This window comes from Paroedura picta, chromosome 9, assembly GCF_049243985.1.
Source record: "Paroedura picta isolate Pp20150507F chromosome 9, Ppicta_v3.0, whole genome shotgun sequence".
Taxonomy (NCBI): domain Eukaryota; kingdom Metazoa; phylum Chordata; class Lepidosauria; order Squamata; family Gekkonidae; genus Paroedura; species Paroedura picta.
The window spans coordinates 37001413-37022781 of record NC_135377.1 but is presented as its reverse complement, the minus strand read 5'-3'; the positions used below and the strand labels follow the sequence as shown (position 1 = coordinate 37022781).

The window sequence follows — 21369 nt, the reverse complement described above, 5'->3', positions numbered from 1 at the left end:
TGACCCTTAGGGTGACGCCCTCTAGCGTTTTCATGGCAGACTCAATACAGGGTGGTTTGCCAGTGCCTTCCCCAGTCATGACCGTTTACCCCCCAGCAAGCTGGGTACTCATTTTACCGACCTCGGAAGGATGGAAGGCTGAGTCAACCTTGAGCCGGCTGCTGGGATTGCACTCCCCTTGGCCACAGACTCACAAGTCGGGAGGCACGCAGTGCCTCCTGACCTGCCCACACCCCCTGCTCCATTACACGCCTGCCCGGGGATACGCCATGTAGGCGGCCAGGCGGGGGAACCTTCTGTGCAGGCCTTGGAGCTCCGAAGCCTGCATGGAAGCCGGGGGATCGCCAGGGAGGGAGGCGGCCGGGAGAGGCTTCCTGCGGACCTCAGAGAGGGGTGCCCCAGCCCCTTCAAAACCCGGCCTATGGACGGGCTTTGCAGCCTAGTGTTTTTATTAATACAAAAAATGTCTCAGTTTTGCAGATTTTTAAAACAAAAGCAACAATACTGTGAAGATAAAATGGAAGAGAATGATGCAAGCTGTTTTGAGTCTCCAGTGTGGAGAAGGGGGAAGGGTGTAGTAAGTAATAAGCACAGCTGAAGATGGGAGCAGATGAAATGTAAATTGGTCAGTGGGTGGTGATAAGAGAAGGAATCAGGGAAAGGTGAGAATATTATATATATATAGGAGGAGGAAGACATGAAATAGTGTCATGTATTTATTTATTTCTATCCCACCATGATTGAGACCATCTTGCGGTGGGTTACAATCAGATCATAAACATCCCACAGAGATAATTAAAATTATTAATTAAAATGAATGTCTTTGTTCTTTTAAAATATACTTATTAGCCACCTTTGTACTTCTAGAACTCAAGGGAGCTTAAACAGATTAAAAATATAGAGAAATACTTAAAGTACTCATTCAGCCCAATGGCCTTGAGCAGTATCATACTAATAAATTTAGTATGACTCAAGCCTGGCTGAGACTCATTTTTTAATTCATATTATTGTATCTTGCTATAGTTTGAAAAAAGAACTTTGCACTAGGCAAAATGGCTTTGTGCTCAGTACCTGCTGGGCATATTCTCAGTTTTTCTCCAATAGATATATTTTCCCTCCCAAACTGCAACATAGAAACACATTAAATAACTTAAAACCTGAATTAAAATAACAGTTTGCAATAAACAGGAAGAAAAACTAATGCAGTCCTTAATAAAACCTACTTAATTTGTCTCCCAAAGAACAAAAGTGAGGGTGCCAGGAGCCACTGAAAAAGTCCAATGAATTTCTCTGGTTGATGGGATAATCAGGAAGACCTCTCACTGTGATCCTAAATTCCAGGCAAGAATGCATGGGAGAAAATGATCCTTTATACACTGTGGTCCCAAGCCATGTATAGCTATAATGGACAAAATCAGTGTTTTGAATTGGGCTCTGGACTGGATCAGTAGCCGTGTAATTGCTGTATAATTATGGTCACATGCTCTCACAAATTGCCCCCAACCATAGTCAAACTGTTGTGTTCTGCCATAGCTGCAACTAGAGAATGGTCTTTAAGAGCAGCCTCAAGTAGAGTACATTGCAGTAGTCTAGTCTAAATGTAACTAAGGCATTGATCGATATGGCTAGTTCTTACTGAATCAGGAACTGGCTAAGGGGATATACCAGCTGAAGCTGAGCAAAGGCACTCCAGACCACAACAGCCACCTAGTTTATAAGGTGTCAAGCTGTGAACCAACCTTTTCAAGGAGAATGTATCCCATCCAAGACATGGGAGATCTTAAGTTCCTTGTCTACCTTTCTACTAATCCAGATAACTTCTGTTTTGTTAGGACTAAATTTCTGCTTCTTTGTCCTTATCCAAGCCATTATTCACCTAAAGTATCAGTTCAAAGCATCAACAGCATCCTCAGAAAGATGGAAAAGAAAGGCAGAGCTGTGTAGCATCTCTGGGAAATAATCAAAGATAAAGCTGTGCATCATCTCCGGGACATACCTCCTCTGGAACATAATCAACCTCTCCCTCTCAATGAGAGAACTCCTGGAGAGGTAAGAAGAAGAAGAAGAAGAAGAAGAAGAAGAAGAAGAAGAGTTGCCTTCCCTTTCCTCTCCCCACAACAGACACCCTCTGAGATGGGTGGAGCTGAGAGAGCCCTGATATCACTGCTCGGTCAGAACAGTTTTATCAGTGCCGTGGCGAGCCCATGATCACCCAGCTGGCTGCATGTGGGGGAGTGCAGAATCAAACCTGGCATGCCACATCCATGCACAGAAGTCCGTGCTATGCTGATGATGCAGTTTGTACTTTAGAGCGGGGGTCATCAACCTCCGGTCAGTGGCTCCCTCTCCCCGCCCCCTCCCTCAGCAAGAAGCTTGCCAGTCCGCGAGCATATCGGCCGCCAAAGCAGCTTCTATAGCAACAATCGGCCAAAGCGGCCGATCAACTCGCAGCCCAGCAAGCTTCTTGTTGAGGGAGGGGGGAGAGGGAAGTGTAGCCGCTGGCACGCCGCCGGTGCAAACGTGCATGTGTGGACCTGCCATGCATGCGTGTTTGTGCCTGGTGGGCATGTGCCTCATGCGCATCAGGTCCGTGCATTCGCATTTGCACAGGGCTGTCGCGCATGCCTGGGGGCCTGGGTCGCCCTCTCCCCCCACCCCTTGACAACGGTCGTGGACTGCTACTTTAGAGAAACCAATTACATCAATCCCGCCTCTATTAGACTTACTAAAAGATTTTGGCATATACTCAGGATATAAAATAAATAAAGCTAAAACTAAAATTTTATTATAAGGTGTTTTGGATTCAGAGACAAAACTAAAAGAGTTCACAGGCTGTGAAGTTAACACAAAATGTGTTAAATACCTTGGGATCTACTTAGATAAAGATTTTCAAAAGCTTTTCAAGGGTAACTATGAAAGACTTTGGAATACAATTCAGTCTGATATTAAGAATTGGGTTGAGCTAAAACTGTCTTGAAACTCAAATACTTTGGCTACCTCATGAGAAGGAAGGACTCCCTGGAGAAGAGCCTAATGCTGGGAGCAATCGAGGGCAAAAGAAGAAGGGGACGACAGAGAATGAGGTGGCTGGATGGAGTCACTGAAGCAGTAGGTGCAAACTTAAATGACTCCGGGGAATGGTAGAGGACAGGAAGGCCTGGAGGATCATTGTCCATGGGGTCGCGATGGGTCGGACACGACTTCGCACCTCACAACAACAACAAAACTGTCTCGCTCTGCTCGAATAGCAACAATTAAAATGAGTGTATTGCCAAACATTAATTTTTTATTCCAAATGCTGCCTATGGAAATCTCAGAGAGAACATGGAAAAAGTGGCAATCTGCAATTAATAAATTTATATGGAGTGGAGAAAGACCAAGAATAGCTTTTAAGATATTGCAAGATGAGAAGAAGAGAGGGAGACAAAGTGTACCTAATCTAAAATCATACTATCTTGCAGCAGTATTGTTGTACATATCAGATTGGATAGGAGAACCATCATTGAGAGAACTGCTATTTGAAAAGAAAGCTGGAGGGGGCAGCTTTCATGAGAAACTGTGGCCATTAGAAAAACAAAGAAAAGTACTGAATTCCTGGACTGCCAGACATTTAAAGGTGTGGGAGAAGTACAAAGGAAGACTGTCTCCGATTCCATCTATATTAAAATCCCCAATTGAAGCACACTTTAGCAAAGCTCAACAAAAAAGAATAGCCTGGCTTAGTTACAAAGACCTGCTGGCTAAAAGTGGAAAGTTTAAAGAAAGACAAGTATTAGAAAAAGAAGTAGAAATGTATTTGTTAGAATATAACCAATTGTTATCCAGATTTAAAGCTGAATTCAGCCAACCGCTAGATCTAAGGGCTTCTATACCAGAATTTGAGAATTTATTGATTCAAGAGAAACCCCACCTACAAGGACAAATATACAAAGTGTTACTAAAATATGAGACCAAGATTAAACCATGCATGATTAAATGGATGCAAAATATAGAGATGAATGTGACAATTGAACAATGGGAATATATATGGTCTAGATTTCCTAAGTTAACTAATAGCCAAATTCTCAGGGAAAACTGGTATAAAATGTTTTATAGGTGGTATGTAACTCCGAAAGTGATTGCCAAAATTGCAAAAAATAGTAATAACAAATATTGAAAATGTTCAGACAAAGTGGGTTCGTTTTGTCATATGTGGTAGAAATGTGATAAAGCAGTGGTCCACAACCTTTTTCCGGTTGCGGACTGCTGCCAAGGGGTGGGGGGAGAGGGCGACCCGGGGCCCGCGTAAACGCACATGCACGGACCTGGTGCGCATGTGCATTCGCACCCGGCAGGGCCACAAATGTGCACATGTGGCAGTTTTGCGTATGCGTGTTTGTGCTCCCGGTGGGGGTGCAAATGTGTATGCATGGCGGCTCTGTGCATGCGTGCCTGCATGAAACTGACACGCATGCGTGTTTGCGCCCCTGTCGGGTGCAAACACATGTGTGCAGCAGGTCCGCTCATGCGTGTTTGCGCCACTGGCATTTCGGCGGCCACGCTTCCCTCTTCCCCCCTCCCACAGTAAGAAGCTTGCTGGGCCGCAAGGTAATTGGCTGCTTTGATGGCTGATTTGCTTGCGGCTTGGCGAGCTTCTCGCTTCGGGGGGGGGCAGGAAGAGGGAGCTGCGGCCTGCTACTGAGGCTCTCGCAGGCTGGCACCGGGCCGCAGACCTGGGGTTGGGGACCACTGTGATAAAGTATATAAATTTTGGCCCAAAATTCATACTATTATGCAGAAAATGTGGGGGTCTTAATTTCCCAATGAAGCCAGAGTATATGTTATTAAGTTTACCACTGCAGTGCCTCCCAACATGTATCAGAGGAGTATTTTTTTTACGTGACAGCAGCCTGATTAGTAATGGCTAGAAAATGGAAGGTACAAGAATTACCATCGATAGAAGACTGAATAAGCTGGCGGATCTGGCCAAAATGGCAAAATTGACACGGATGGTCAACCGGAAAACTGAAGAAGCCTTTCAAGAACAATGGGGCCCCTATTTGAACTATTTAAAGAGATAGCTGAAATTGAATTAGAAGAAGGTTATTCTTAATATCTTGTTATTATAGTGTGTAAAAGTAATATGATGTACTAACGATAATAATTTTATTTCTTTCTGTTCTTTTTTGAAAAATAAATATCTATTATATTAAAAAAAAAGAAATCTGTGTGCCTAACCACTACACCAAACTGGTGTAGGCAGTGGTATGTCCACTGCTGAAAACACCATCCCTGGATCCACAGGAACCCACTAACTATTGCCTAGTCTCACACAGCATTTTTGAAAAAACTGGTAGAAAGGGCTGCTGAGAACCAAATATCAGCATTTCTGGATGAAGCTTCAGACCTATATCTATCCCAGTCAGGTTTCCACCCTGGCCATGGGGTAGAAACAATGCTGGTCACCGTGATGGATGACCTCCATCACCAGCTGGACCAAGGCGAGTCAGCGCTGCTTGTACTACTTGACCATACACAACAGCGTTTGACCTGGTTGATCATGAGCTCTTAGCTTGCTGCCTCACTGATGCTGGAATACAAGAGGCAGCCCTTCAATGGCTGATCTCCTTTTTCTGGGGTTGCAGACAGAGGGTAGCAATTGAAGAGAACATTCAAATTGCTGCCAACTCACATGTGGAGTTCCACAGGAGTTGGTCCTATCTCGAATTTTATTTAACATCTTTATGTGCCTTCTTAGCCAGCTGGCGCCGAGGCTCGGGTGCCATCAATATGCAGATGACACTCATCTCTTCCTCCTTATGGATAGCCACCCTGATTCTCCCCCAGAAGCTTTAGCTGGATGCCTGGAAGCTGTGACGAGCTTGCTTAAGCACAACCATCTGAAGTTAAACCCTTCAATGATGGAGTCCTATGGCTAGGTAGAAAGGGTTCAAGTGAGGAAACATGACTACCCAACCTGGATGGATTGGAGCTATCAGTGTCCCACTCTGCCAAAAATCTGGGCATGATCTTAGATGCCTCCCTTTCTATGGAGGCACAGGTCACAAGAGTAGCACAGCTGGTGTTTTTCCATCTCTGCCAAGCCAAACAACTAGCATCCTACTTGGCCCCGGAACACCTAACCACAATGATCCAAGTGACTGTCACCTCTAGACTGGACATAAGCAACTCGATCTATGTGGGCCTACCCTTAACCTTGATCTGGAAACTACAACTGGTCAAGAATGCAACAGCCAGGGTTCTCATGGGAACACTTTGGAGGGCCCACTCCAGACCATACTACAAGAGCTGCAATGGTTACCAATTGAATACTAGATCAAGCTTATGGTCCTGTTAATCACCTTTAAGGACATATGCAGTTTGGGTCCAGTATACCTGATAGACTGTCTCTCAGCCCATGCCCCCCCCCCCAAAGCACTATGCTCAGCCAACATCAACTAGCTAATGATCCCTGGCCCCAAAAAAACATGCTTGGCCTAATCCAGGCCAGGTTGTTGTCTGTCCTGGCCCCCACCTGGTGGAATGAGCTCTCAGAAGAGACTTAGGCCCTGTCAGAGCTACCACAGCTCCACAGGGCCTGCAAAATGGAGCTCTTCCACCAGGCATTAGGTTAAGGCCAATAGCAATATCTATTGGGCTCCCAGGATCCCCCTCCCATCCAGATACACTCATCTTCTTCTTTAGAATATTATATCAAAAATATTAAGGTTGGCAACCTCCAGAAGGGATCTGGAAGTCTCCCAGAATTATAATTTATCAGTAAATTAGAAAGATTAATTCCCTGGGATAAAAATATCTACTTTGGAGAGTGAGCTCTTGGCATTATACCATGCTGAAGTCCTCCCCCCCCTTCCCCAGGATCCACATCCAAATTTCCAGTAATTTTCCAGTCCAGCGTTGGCATCCTTAAGGAGCATGGAGAGGCAGTTTGGTGGATGTGTAGGTACCCCTTGTAAGCCCTCTTAAATTCTCCACTATGAAATTGGGCCCAGCTTGTTGGCCAAATATTTTATAGGGAGAGTCTGCCACCAACAAGGAAGGAGGGAGAAGAGAAGATGGGTGGGGGGCAGATAAAGTCAATCAGGCTGGTAGATGGGATGGACAGAAGACAGCAGGAAAAGGGTAAAGGCTATGGGAACATTCAGCAATGAGTAAGAGGAAACAATGAAAATGAGATGTCTTCTCCAAGTTCTTATGGGTCCAGCTATTGTTGCCTATAAAAAAATTTGTACTCTGCATTTTGAGTAAAAACAGGCCTTAAAATATTTTACTCATTCCAAAATTTTTCAGTGTCCCCTCCCCCCAAATTTCCCCACTAGAGAAATAGAAAAAGTTATCAAGCCATTTGGCGCAAGTAAATCCTTGAGTTAAAAAGCATTTCATTCATTCCAAAAGATAAAATATTTCAAAGGAATTTTTAGTGTTCTTCCAAACTTCCCAACGTTTCCACTAGATAAACTGAACAAGTCCTTTTCATGCTATACATTTTAAATGAAAAAAATAAGAAACATGTCACTCATTCCATAGGAGAAAATAGTTCACAAAAGGGTTTTTTCCTCAGTAATCCCCCAAATTTCCTTATGGAAAAAACAATATTTTCCTCCAAATTTTCTCCCCCCCCCCCAATCCTCCACATATCTGCAGGTGGCAAAGCCTTGAGTTACCAATTAATATATCAGTTATTAAACTACTTCGTTCTAGAAGATCCTAAACTTCAGGGTGTCCTCCAAGTCATAGGGAACAAAACTTGATTATCCCCACACTAAATGCAATGGATTGTGTGGGGCATCTTGCATCAGGCCACTTCCATTGTTCTCTTGTCAAGCTTGTGTGCAATTGCTTCAGGGTGGCCAAATTGTGGCTCTCCAGATGCCCATGGACTACAGCAGGGGTAGTCAAACTGCGGTCCTACATATGTCCATGGACTACAATTCCCATGAGCCCCTGCCAGTATGAGCTGCCAGGTGCTCATGCAAATTGTAGTCCATGGGCATCTGGAGAGCCACAGTTTGGCCACCCCTGCAACTTGCCTACAGTTACAGCAGTCAGCCAGTGGAGGTCAGCAGAAGCTCTCACCTTCACTGTGACACTGTCTATGTGCTCTCATTCCTTTTATCACTACCAGTTGTCAGGTGATATAATAATGTGGTTGTGATGGACTGCACTTGTAAAAGATTAGAAGTGACAGGTAAACAGGAAAAGGACTATGAGTGGCGTTCTGTTCCAGGAGACCTGATTAGTTTGCATCTGCTAAGCAGAGAAAGACTTCTGAACTGGATGCTGTGGAGAAGATTTCATTCAGAAATAAGTCCTGACTGAGGTCAGTTTAACACAGACAGGAGAACTGGGGAAAGCTGGCAAGACATGACAGTCTTGAGGACAACTATAAGAGAAGTATAGTTTGGAGAACTGGGGAAAGTACCATAAGGAGAATACCACTTGGGCCAAGGAAAGGGGATAGATCTTCTAGAGCAGTGGTCCCCAACCTTTTTATCACCGGGGACCACTCAACGCCGGGGACCACTCGATGCCTTTTACTGAGGCCCGGTGGGGGGGTAGTTTACTCCTCTACTCTCAACCACTGCCCTAACGCTCTCTGATCACTATGGTAATGTTTAAACATCCCTTCTAAATAACATACAGACACACCACAACAATGAAGTGTGTTATAAAGGGCTGGGGGGGGGGATGAAGTAAAGGGCCGGGGGGGGGGAGAAGGCGTCCTTCGGGGCCCACCTCCAATTAGTCAAAGGACCACATGTGAAGAAGAAAATTCCCTACCCAGTCAAACAGGGAGTTAGCTCTGAAGAGTGCAGAGTTCCCTGGTGTGGTTAGAAACTACCTGTAGAAACCTAAAGAGTCTGTTAAAAACTTGAGATGAGTGCTGGTATTTCAAAAGAAGGTGTACCAGAAGGTATATCAGGTTCTGGAAAACAAAAATGTCAGAGAATACTAAAGAAAGTGTGCTGTGTTTGGGAAACACTTGAACAAAATCATTCAACATAAAGATTTTAAATAATTGTAAATAACTCTAATGAAACTGATACAAGAATTAAAGTCTGTAAATAGAGCAGGTTAGCAAATGTATATATTTTGGGGCTTTCTTTCATTCCTCAGGATCCCCAGCCATGCACTGTAGCTCTCTGACCAACAGCACTGAAAATGTCAGTACATTCCATCCTCAAGTTTACAGATCTAAAGGGGGCCTCCACATTCCAGCGGCCTTAAAGCGATATCAAACTAAGATACTGGCTCAACTTCCCTATGTCATCCAATCTGGCTTACCTACCTCTTGAATACACTCACTAGAAAAGATACAGTCCAAATTCCTCTGAGCCGTTCTACCAGTCACTTCCTGCATATCTAATGCTATGATCAGACTTCAGACGGGCTGTATACAAATTGAGGCTAGGATTTTTCTGCTTTCTTTCTATCAATAGCTTAAAGTCCATCAGAGTCCAAGAGGTCTATTCCTGCTAATTGCTCAAGACTCTTATCAACCTAAATGGATTGATATGGTTAGGCGTCACCTAAATAGGTCTCTCACCCAGTTAAATTACGAACAAGCCAAATGCATAGTCAAATAGAGAGTGGTTGATATAGAAAGACAGCAAAACCTAAGTAAGTTGCCCTGTTTTACAGCCCTGGTGGAAAGAAGGCATATTATGTCACCAGCCCCTTATCTATCGTTCACTGAGCTCCATCCCAGTAGAAGGGCTTTAACGCTAGCTGGATGTGAAGCCCTTCCTACACCCATTCTTGAGGGCAAGTATAAGAGAACCCCTTATTTTGAAAGATTATGCCTATGTACAATGGAGAGATAGAATTTATAAGGCATGTTCTCCTTCTCTGTCCATACTATAAAGAACAAAGGATTAAGTTTATTCTCCCAATTCTAGGTGAACTCCATGATTGCTTAGAGGAGACGTAGAATCATAGAGGTGGAAGGGATCCCCAGAGTCATCCAGTCCAACCCCTGCACAATGCAGGAATTCACAACTACCTGCCCATGCACAGTGACCCCAATTACATGCCCAAGTGAACCCCCCCTACACACACACACACACCATAAATCTCCAGAATCCAGCCTGGCCTGGAGGAAATTCATCTACCATCCCACAATGGTGATTAGCAAATTCCTGCATAAGCAAGGAAGGGCCACAAGAGACAAATACTGACACATCCTTCCTGCCCACCCGCTGACAATCTGCCTAAGGTGTTTCTGTCAGATGGATATCTAGTTTCTGCTTCAAAACTTCCAAAGAAGGAGAGCCCACCACTTCCCAAGTAATCCTGTTCTACTGAGGAATCGCTCTAACTGTCAGGAACTTCTTCCAGATGTTTAGCAGAAAATTCTTTTGAATTAATTTCAGCCCATTGGTTCTGGTCTGACCTGGGGCAACAGAAAACAACTCTGCTCCATCTTCTATATGACAGCCCTTCAAGTATTTGAAGAGGGTTATCATATCACCTCTTAGTCTTCTTCTCTTCAGGCTAAACCAACCAAGCTCCCTGGAATCCAAACCCCTCACTAACTTCATAGCCCTCCTCTTAGACTAGCTTAGACAAAATTTTAAAGTCAAGTGGCCAAATTCTGTGCTTATTTGTGCAGAGCCCAGAATAATATAACTGATGGTAATAGTGGCTATATTATGTTTTATGCTTAAGTTTCATATTGTTTTATGTGATTTTAGTTTATTCAGATGGATTTTTACTGTTTTTATCTTTGATATTTGATGGTCTATGACTGCAGTAATAAACAACTACTACAAATGTACTGTGCATGTGCTAGTTTGACCTCAGAGTTATTTATATTGGCCATTTTCAAACTGCCTTTGTATACTGTTTTAGTAACTGGTCGCTATTGGGGGGGGGGGGGTCAGGTCAGATAGACCTGTTTCAGTAACCAGCTGCCAGCAGAATTTATTACCCATTCATACAAACCCACTTATATCAGGTTAGCAAAGAGTGATTAAGCTTCTTTGAGGGGAAACTGCTTTATCTCATTTTCTACCTCTTTGCTTCACTTCTGAATTGCTGTGTGCTGCTGAATCCCAACGTAAATCTTTACTTCACTGCTATTTTTTTATTATTATTATTTCTTAGTTTTCTAAACTGGCCTCCCATTGAGCCAGCTCAAGGCGGTATACAAAGTGGTATGTAAATTAGTTTTAAAGTCGATAATAAACATAAACAGCAACAGTTTCTCCACAGCAGCTATTGCGGTTATTCCAAATAGGTTAGGCTGGTCTGAGGATGCATAGATAGATAGATGGACAAATGGGACCATAGATAGGTCAGTGGGTAGATGTCAGGGCCATTCCACACAATTACCAATGTTGGTACAAGTTTGCAGTATGCAGAAATCCTATATTTAATAGTGGAATACCTTCAATTCTAGTGGAATATTGAAGTCCCACTAGCGGTCTATTCATTCCCCACAGGTTTCCGGTCTCACCAGAATCGCAACAAAGGAGGTGATATCTTTCCGTGCTTCTTCCCGCCCCTGGCCATCAATCAAACAGAACAGCCAATGAACTGTTGTGTTCGTGTTCCCGAAAACCCCCTTTCCCTTTAAAAAACTGTTTTTTAAAAACCTGAAAACACCAGTAGCAATGAGTATTTGTTCATTCAATGTCTCTAGACCTTTTTTGCTGGCGTTGGAGCTGGCACTTAATTGTTTATATGCTCTTCAAGTAACCCCCCCCCCATGGGTTCAATTTCTGGCCAAAATTACGGGCAGTGTTGAACAGGGGGCTGTTTTGTGCTCGAGAACTTTAAGACAATTGCAGAAGTGAGCTTTGTATTATTGTGAAACACTTCTGAATTGCTTGTGGAGGGACTTCAGCTGGAGAAGCCTCGCTTATTCGTTGCTTTTGCCGGTTTAAGGGGGGGGACATGGCGATCTCGTCTCCGGAGGCTCGGGGGCAGGAGCTAGGGAGGAACATTCTTTCTACCGCTATTTTGAGAGTGCACATATCTTTTGATGATGTGTTGCAGATTGTACTCAGGAGTGGAGTGGTTTTTTCAGGGGAAATCTACTTTTTGCGATTCCCCCCCAAAGCACTATAAAATTCTGAATGTTGCTGGAGTTTGTCGGGAGTTTTGTGGATTGTTGACGACGTCATGCAGAACGTCAAAATAACAGCGTTTACAAACTGTAAGACTTCAGCTATAGTTTTGTGCAGAATGGCCCTCAATTTTGGCCCCAACCAAAAGCCTGGTGGCAACTCCGACAGTGTCTGGATGTGCTCTGAGAGTTCATTCCACCAGGTAGGGGCCAGGACAGAACATTTCCTGGTTATGGTGGAGGCCAGATGTACCTCCTTGGTGCCAGGGACCACCAACTAGTTGGTATCCAAGAATGAAGTATTCTTCATGGGATGTATAGAGAGGTGAAAGCTCAGTGGGTTGCAGTGAGAAACAGAAAACAGAAACATTCCAGTATGTTAACAGCTTTGCTGATGGCGTCCTGGATCAAACCTACAATTTGGTATAGGCAATGTGATGGAACCAAATAGTCCATACCTGTTTTTAATATTGTAGATTCCTGTCAGAATTCTGGAAGTTTTCTCAAAATGGCTGTTGAATCTGTGCTTTACATCAGCTGTTCTTTTCTAGGGTGTTCAGTTATTCACCCATGAAGATTTGTATAAAACATATTGCCCGTGGAACTGTGACCTCTTCCCATCTGACATATCAACACTATTATTTTATGGAGCCATTCTTCTTCCTGTGACAAAATGGAGGAAAGCCAAAGTTGCAGATTTTCAACTAAGATTTATTTCTTAAATGGGTAAGGAAAGCAAAAATTGTTAAGTTTGGATAGACTTGTAAGTATTTGTTACAAGATAAAGAGCACAAGAATTGTTAAATTTGAATAGGTTTATAAGCATTCTAGTGCTTCCTTTTCTAATAATTAATCTGAATTAAATTCTGTACTTAGCAGTAAAATTTTGAGATTCATGCCATCAAATAAAGCAGGTATATAATGTAGTGGTCGTGTGTGTTTTGGAAAGGCCCTAATTTAACCGTTGCTCTTTCTGTCAGATTACAAGATACTCTTGGGAAAGCTACTGCCTCTTATCACTCACCTACAATGTGAGGTAATATTGAGTCTGTTTCATCAGACTGGAGAGAGGTGAGTAGCGGGGTACCTCAGGGCTCGGCCCAGTACTTTTTAACATATTTATTAATGATCTAGATGAGGGGGTGGAGGGACTACTCATCAAGTTTGCAGATTACACCAAATTGGGAGGACTGGCAAATACTCCGGAAGATAGAGACAGAGTTCAACGAGATCTGAACACAATGGAAAAATGGGCAAATGAGAACAAGATGCAATGTAATAAAGATAAGTGTAAAGTTCTGCATCTGGGTCAGAAAATGCCTACTGGATGGGAGATACACTTCTAGGTAACACTGTGTGTGAACGAGACCTTGGGGTACTTGTGGATTGTAAACTAAACATGAGCAGGCAGTGTGATGCAGCGGTAAAAAAGGCAAATGCCATTTTGGGCTGTATCAACAGGGGCATCACATCAAAATCACAAGATGTCATAGTCCTGTTGTATACGGCTCTGGTCAGACCACACCTGGAGTACTGTGTGCAGTTCTGGAGGCTTCACTTCAAGAAGGACGTAGATAAAATTGAAAGGGTACAGAGGAGAGCGACGAAGATGATCTGGGACCAAGGGACCAAGCCCTATGAAGATAGGTTGAGGGACTTGGGAATGTTCGGCCTGGAGAAAAGGAGGTTGAGAGGGGACATGATAGCCCTCTTTAAGTATTTGAAAGATTGTCACTTGGAGGAGGGTGGGATGCTGTTTCTGTTGGCTGCAGAGGAGAGGACACGCAGTAATGGGTTTAAACTTCAAGTACAATGATATAGGCTAGATATCAGGAAAAAAAGTTTCACAGTCAGAGTAGTTCAGCAGTGTAATAGGCTGCCTAAGGAGGTGGTGAGCTCCCCCTCACTGGCAGTCTTCAAGCAAAGGCTGGATACACACTTTTCCTGGATGCTTTAGGATGCTTAGGGCTGATCCTGCTTTGAGCAGGGGGTTGGACTAGATGGCCTGTATGGCCCCTTCCAACTCTATGATTCTGTGATTCTATGATTCTGTGAGTCTTTACATACTGAGAGACTTTATATTGCAAGATATATCCCAGGAACTTACACTGTTCAGTTCAGGAACTAATGGGGCACGTGTCAAAACTGGGGGAATAAAATACCTTGTGCTTAAATTATGCCAAATCCTGTGTTACCTACTATTGATTAATGTAGTGTTTAGGCAGTGATGGAATGGTTGATACACTGGATAATAAAAGGAATGTCAGGTATGGAATGTCTGGATGAGTCAGGAAAATGTTTGGAAACCCATAATGAAGTTAACGAATGAGGACAGGAAATACGGTAATCATGTTGACCAATTGTGATTGCTGTGGTCATATATTTATGTGTGATCTCATTGTTCACTGGCATATTAACCAAAGTCAATTTTACTTTCCTCATCCCTTTACAAATGTATAGAAATAACAACATTTACTAAGTTAGGCATAAGAAAATCACAACAGTTCCTTGATTAATGCAGGAGCATTACAGTTTGCGTTTTGAAGTGGCTAGCAGTACAGGTATTATTATTATTATTATTATTATTATTATTATTATTATTATTATTATTATTATTATTATTATTTAAATTTATTACTCACCTCTCCCCAGAGGCTCAAGGTAAGTTACAATGTTAAACAATCCCAGTAAAAATCCCCATACACTATAAAACACAATGCAAAGATGTGGCGGTAAAAACGGTAATACAACCCACCCCGAAACTGTAATGGAGGGGAGGGAGAAAGAGGGTGCTCTTGGCATTTGCTACTGTCACTCCAATCTCGTAAGGGGACCCTGATTTCCCCTGTTGCCCAGCCTCAACCAACAACATGGCAAAAGACCTCCATTTTACAGGCTCTGCGGCAAGATGAAAGCTCCCACAGGGCCCACAGCTCCTTCGGGAGCTCATTCTACCAGGTTGGGGGCCAGGACCGAAAAGGCCCTGGTCCTGGTCGAGGCCAGGTGCACCTCCCTGGGGCCAGTTAATTAATTAATCTCCCACCTTTCTTTCTAAAGCAGCTGACATCATTCTTTCATCCCATTTAAAGTCACAACATCCCTGTGAGGTAGGCTAATCTGAGAGTATGGGACTAGCCCATAGCTGCTGAGTAAACTTCCATTAAAAAGAATCCTTTGACCAGTTGGCTGTCCAAATTTCTCCTTTTTTAATTGTTGTTTCAAAAATGATTTATTATGTATTTACTTTAGGTGTTTAGGTAAACTTCCATAACAGCCAAGGAGTGAGACGAGGGTGTGTTTATCTTATCATCCTTTCTTTTTAACCTTTTTGCAGAGGTAATTCTGCGGAAGCTTAATCTGGAAAAATCTACAATCGGAGTCAAAACTGGAGGTCGTAACATCAATAATCTCTGCTATGCAGATGATACAATACTCCTTGCTGAATCGGAGCATGATCTGAAGACCCTGATAAAGAGACTAAAAGAAGAAAGTGAAAATATGGGACTATACCTAAATATCAAGACCAAGATCATAACTACTGGCAGTAGCACCAAAGTCACGATTGACAACAAGAACATTGAATGTATTGATGATTTCATCTTTCTTGACTCTATGATCAATCAAAGTGGTGGATGCAGCCATGAAATCTAATGGCAAATAACACTGGGCCGGAACGCAATGTTAGGCATGAACCGAATATGGAAGAGTAAGGATATCATCCTTAATACAAAGTGCTGGCTAGTCAACGCCATTGTCTTCCCTATAACAACCTATGGATGCGAAAGCTGGACCCTGAAGAAGGGAGACAAGAGGAGAATAGATGCTTTCAAATTATGGTGTTGGAGACAAATGCTGCGAATACCATTGACAGCCAAAGTTACCAACAAGATAGTTTTAGAGAGGAGCAAACTAACTATGTCATTAGAAGGGAAAATATTATGGCTAAAGCTCACTTACATCGGACACATCATGCGATCAAACTTGCTAGAAAAATCATTAATGCTCAGCATGGTCAGTGGCAAAAGGAAATGTGGTTGCCAAAGGATCTGCTGTCTCGACATGATCAAAGCAGATACAGGAATGACCATGAACCAACTAAAAGAAGCAGTCAGAGACTGGGGTGCATGGTGAAGACTTTCCTATAGAATCGCCGAGGGTCAGACATGACTGAATGGATGACATCATCATCATCATCATCATCATCATCATCCATGGCAGAGTCGAGATTCAAATCTGAGTCTCCCAGATCATAGACTGACACCTTAACCTTAAAGCAGATGGCAATTCTAATGATGGAAAAATACTCCATTCCTTAACCTCAGGCTTATTGTGATTATTGTAATCTCACTCAGTGAGATTCTACAGTGGGAATTCGAACTTATGTCTTCCAGATTCTAGTTTGAAATTCTAACTACTGCATCACACTGGCTTTTCTGTAGTGGCTGGTGTAGTTAGCAGCTGGGCCTGCCAGTGGTTGTCACTTGGCCTGGCCCCAGTGAGACCTACTTCAAATGTGAAAGTCGCCCTGGAATGAGCCCTGACTATTGCTGTTTTGTTGTTGTTGTTTTTTTGTTTTTTTTTTTTTGGGGGGGGGGGACCAGTGCTTCAAAACTGGCAGTACAGTTGTGGCCACTGCAGACGATATTTATTTCTTAAAGGAACAGCTGCTGCTTCTACTATTCTAAGGTATTAACCTCCCCTCAAAGTATTGTTAATAGATTTTTTCGTGCAAACTTCAGCCGTTCCTCACTGTTGTAGAAAAATTGCTCTTTTCTGGAGGGGACAGACTGTGTGGGGGGGGATCAGATCAGCCGAAAGGCCCTTTTCTGAAACCAGCTTCACACTGCATCCAGCTGAACACCTTTTCAATATTTTCCTTGCAAGCACCTCTTCCTGCAGCCACTAGGGGTACAAAGAAGCCTGAGTAAAAGGCACTCTGACTATCGCTTAGATTCTGCAAGATCAAAGCAAACCTGCCTAACAGCTCTTGCTTTGGAGAAAGATAAATCATGGAATCATAGAGTTGGAAGGGGCCATACAGGCCATCTAGTCCAACCCCCTGCTCAACGCAGGATCAACCCAAAGCAAAACAACCTTTCCACCCCATTCCTTAACCTTTCCATTTCCTTTTCTCATTCCCTCCACCTAATTTTCCATGTCCCTCTGCCCTTTTATTCTCAAGAGGCTTTATCTCAATTTTTTCTCATTCCTATCATGCTTGGCAACTTAAAGTGGATTTTGAATGTATTTAACGTACATTAGATGAACCTCTTGTGGCGCAGAGTGGTAAGGCAGCAGAAATGCTGTTTGAAGCTGTCTGCCCATGAGGCTGGGAGTTCAATCCCAGCAGCCGGCTCAAGGTTGACTCAGCCTTCCATCCTTCCGAGGTCGGTAAAATGAGTACCCAGCTTGCTGGGGGGTAAAATGGTAATGACTGGGGAAGGAACTGGCAAACCACCCCATATGGAGTCTGCTGTGAAAACGCTAGAGGGCATCACCCCAAGGATCAGACATGACCTGTGCTTGCACAGGAGATACCTTTACCTTTTTTATGTACATTAGAATGTACTTCATAGTAGTAGAGTGGCAAACTTTTGTTAATATCATGAACAGAAGAGAGAAGTAAATATTTAACCATGACTTAACAATATAGTACAAGTTTGCCCCCCCCCTCCGAGGCAAAGCATCCTAAGGGCTTTTACCAAGGGCTGACAGGAATAATAGTGGATCTGCTTCAGCTTGCAGGTGTTTGTAATTAGCTTTTCTCCTAGATGATATCTGTATGTCAAAGTAGTAACTAGCTAAGTGAAAAAAATTCTGTGCTCAGTTCAGTAACTAGATGAGAGGGATGAGCCAGGAGTAAGTTGCATCATATCATGGAAGGCTCTAGTGAATTAATACTCTGCTTGCATTCCAAAGACTACCTGATGCCAGCGAGCAAAAAACTATAATTGGGCCTTAGATAAAGGTGACATCAGGCTAACATTTGATATCATGGGACAGGCACTTAAGTTTCTAGCCTGGACTCTGCAATTTGACTGGTACACCAGTTAACTAGTTATTAACCTGTCAGAAAGACAAGTTACAGGGATAAACCAAAATAGATTTCTTACTGATTTAATTAAAGAATTATTGAGGATGGTCTCCTAATTTAAGCCCCCCCCCTGACACACACACACACTCAGCCACAGGAGGTCCACAAAACCCAAGATATTGAAACACTCAAAACATTAAAACAGCAACAATTTAACCAAAGCAAACCAAATTGCAAGACAACACAAGATTGCAAACTTTTTAAAGCGCTTGGCGGGCGGGGGGACCAGAATAGAAAATCAAAAGTTAAAAAACCCAAACACACACAGCCTCCCCACATAGACAGTAGAACCCAAAAAGGGAATTAAAATAAAATTGTAGTTTAATTTTAAAAAATTAAAATAAAGCCAGAAAATCCAGAAGAGAATGGGGAATAAAAAGTCACAACCCCCTACTCACCCACAGAAACCCAAAGTGAGCAAAAAGGGCGGCTTAAAATAAAACAAAGAGAAAAAAGAAAAGGTAACATTTTAAAGAGATTCTCTCCAGCCAAACAAGTGCAGTCTTCTCTAGCAATGTTTAGGGAATCCAGCCAGGCGGATTAGGAAGGGTTCTCCAGCCAAATCTCTGGGAGTCAGACTAAGCAAGTCTCCTCTCCCTCAGAGCAGCTCAGCAACCAAGCAATGGACTTAGGTAAGTCCCTTCCTTTTCTACCCTCTGATCATACACAGAAGGTTTTCAAAAAAGAAAAACCTTCTGTGATTGGCCAAGGACAGTTTCCCCTCCAGAAAGCAATGCCTGTTGGCTAAAATCCCCTAGAAACTGGGCTTAAGCATGCTAAAACCTTTGCATGCTGTTAAGACCTAATTTGCAGAAATGCATTGCAGTGAATGACTAAGCTCGCACTAGGAAGCTTAGCCATAGGTCTGGAGAGGATGCTGCCCCCAGGAAAGGTAGGAAAGAAAGAGCGGGAAAGGTAAGTGCTTCCCTTTCTCTTGTTTCCCTTTACATTTTAAATAGACATGGCTTGTCCAAATCACCGAATCACACAGAATCACAATTCAGTAATTTGGACAGGCTCAGTTTGGCCATTTAAATGAATGGCAATTCAGATTCAATTTGAAGTATTCATGCCCGAATTCAGGTAATTTCCAAACAAATCAAATCACCCATGCCTAGTTGGCAACTAAGGAGGAACAGGGGACCTTTGAAATGGGGGAAACCATTCTGTTACCCATGGCATATACAAGCCTTTTTTATTTACAGTGTTGTGATGTGATGTTACAACATTACTGCGTATCGCAAAAAAAGATTATGTTGCTGATGAAGTACATGAAGGCACATTTAATGTGCTTCATAAATATTGCATAACACTGTCATTAATTGGTGTATGGATGGCACATGACCCCATTTGAAGCTCCACACTCCAGCAGGCCTTTGGGGACCGAGTGACCCCCATGGTCACGTTTACCCTAACCACTAGGCCTGCTGGGCCCCATGAGAGGGTGGTTTTGGTGGAGGCCCTGCAGACATTAGCCTCCTTTAGGGCTCCCACCATCACCCGCACAGGGAGCCAGCTCCTCCCCCCTAGAGGAGCTGCTGCTCAGCGTGCACCCAGCCTCTTAGGGAAACTGCTGATACCATCAGAGCATGGCACACAGGCTCGGGCTCTGCCAAATTATGATCCACCTCTTATCACCACCAGCAGCCGTGACAAGAACACCCAGCAACAATTGCAAAACAGCAGAGCAAACAATACATCAGCTAAACACTAAGGGGAGGGTGGGAAGCAGCTGAGGGGCCAGGAGCCGCATGACAAAGGAGAGGTCTCTGCAGAGGCTCCCAGTTAAGAAGGCTCCTGGCCCCGCCCCCTTCCTCCCACATCCCATTTGCAGCCAGGTGAGTCAAGCACCTAGCAAGCACTTGGCAGGTGGACGGGGGAGAGGAAGGTGCCCAATGGCACCTTATCCTTGTGTCTGGATCTAGCCTTGTCGTTAATGGCAGTCGCACTTGCTGAGAAAGTGCAGAACATATGCACATCCAATTTCTAGGAAAAAAATCCCCCAAATAAATGCCCTTTTGCAGAAGGAGTGCCACAAAGTCAGAGCATTAGGTGGGGATTCAACTTGTCAGAAAACGGCAACAACACCAAGGTATGGAAAAAGTCTAAGTGATATGATTAGTTGGTGGTGCAGGCACAGTGGGGTGGAATATGTGACGGGAGTCCTATTCATGATTTCAGTCTACAGATTTAAGTATCAACATCAGTCAGTAAATCTTATAAAATCCAAACTGACTGCTCACTCACTGCCTAACTGGCCCTCCCTGGGGGGAGTGCCACCAATAGAAACAGAGCACTCTGCAAATGAGAGTCAGCTCTCGGCCACCAACTTCCTGTCAGATTCAGAAGTTTGCTGGATGGAAAAAGAGCATGCCTTCTGCCAGTAAGTTGCCCTGGCCACCTGGCCTCTTTCAACTCAAAGGAAATGGGGGGGAGCAAGCTGCATTCTGGGATAACCTCTGAATGCCTTCTGGAGATGAAGGCTGCAGGAAGCCCAGAAATGAACCCGTGCTGGTGCTTTGGGACCAAAGGTGGCCAGGAAAAGCCTCTACCCAAGGAATGTTTACTCATAAGTAATTCATGGCCCCTGCCCTCGGAATGTTTACTCATGAGTAAGTAATTGTCCTCAATCAGGAATGGCCCACCTTGGTAGTTTAGTAAGTCATGTGAGGTTTGCAATTGAGAAGGGGGTAACCACCACAGGCAATTGCAGCAGGGGAAATATTGTTATTGTTGTTGTTATTGTTATTGTTATTATTTCAATTTAATTCCCACCACTCCCAAATGGCTCGTGGCAGGTTACAATCTCTGCAAGATTTCTGCAAGTTCTCCGGAATGGACAAGGGTTCTGCAAGTTCTCCGGAAATATCGAGGGTTATATCTACTCCAGGATATCACGGGAAAAGGTAGTGTCACTCCAGATCAATCATGCTTGTTGCAGAGGGAAAATTTAAATCGCCCAAAATCAAAATGGAAATCACATTCAGTATAGATGGCAGGGATTGAATTGACCTGGGATTGGAATAAAAGCTCCATGCAAATTCAGCCACTGTTTCCAGTAGTACCTTCTCTGTAGAAGAAGAGTTGGTTTTTCTCCCCTACCCAAAGGAGTCTCAAAGTGATTTATAATAGTCTTCCCTTCCTCTCCCCACAACTGACAACCTGTGAGGTAGGTGAAGCTGAGAGAACAGTTTCTAACAAATCT

General features: G+C 43.5%; 1 protein-coding gene across 1 annotated transcript in view; it reads left to right on the top strand.

Moving 5' to 3' along the window:
• The window catches only part of LOC143844769 (DGAT1/2-independent enzyme synthesizing storage lipids-like), a 200683-nt gene that overhangs the window by 53508 nt on the left and 125806 nt on the right, over positions 1 to 21369 (top strand). The window contains exon 2 of the mRNA XM_077352394.1: positions 15405 to 15776. The gene's annotated coding sequence lies outside the window, so the exon portion shown is untranslated. The remainder of the gene's footprint in view (positions 1 to 15404; positions 15777 to 21369) is intronic.